The following is a 580-nucleotide window of genomic DNA, read 5'->3' as shown; positions in this document are numbered from 1 at the left end:
TTCACAGTGTTTTTGCTGTGAAGGTTACGTGTAAAAATGTGGTCTCACGGGTCTCACGAAAACAGGCTGGTCTCACGTGAACCCAACCCTATATATACATATATATATATAGGGTTGGGTTCACGTGAGACCAGACTGTTTTCGTGAAACCCGTGAGACCAACATTTTACACGTAAACTTCACAGCAAAAACACTGTGAAGGTTTAAAAAAAGTCGAACCTTCACAACAAAAACACTGTGAAGGTTTTAAAAAGTCACCTTCACAACATTTTTGCTGTGAAGTTTACGTGTAAAATGCTGGTCTCACGGGTCTCACGAAAACATGCTGGTCTCACATGATCCCAAGTCTATATATATATATAGAAGCGTTCAAATAAAAACTTGACACATTTGTGTAAACCAATCTCATCCATTCATTTTTTTTATCAATGGCTAAGATTGCATTACTTTATTTTAGGAAATTAAAAATTAAAAAWTAATTAATATTTATTTTATTTCATCAATAAGGGTAGAATCGGTAAACAAATTTAATTCATAGTATTTTTTATTCAAGGCAACCATATCAGGTAAATTATATTAT

Source organism: Cynara cardunculus (genome assembly GCF_001531365.2).
Source record: "Cynara cardunculus var. scolymus isolate 2C chromosome LG 1, CcrdV1, whole genome shotgun sequence".
In the NCBI taxonomy this organism is placed as follows: domain Eukaryota; kingdom Viridiplantae; phylum Streptophyta; class Magnoliopsida; order Asterales; family Asteraceae; genus Cynara; species Cynara cardunculus.
The sequence above is the reverse complement of the archived record's forward strand: the minus strand, read 5'-3'. Positions refer to the sequence as shown.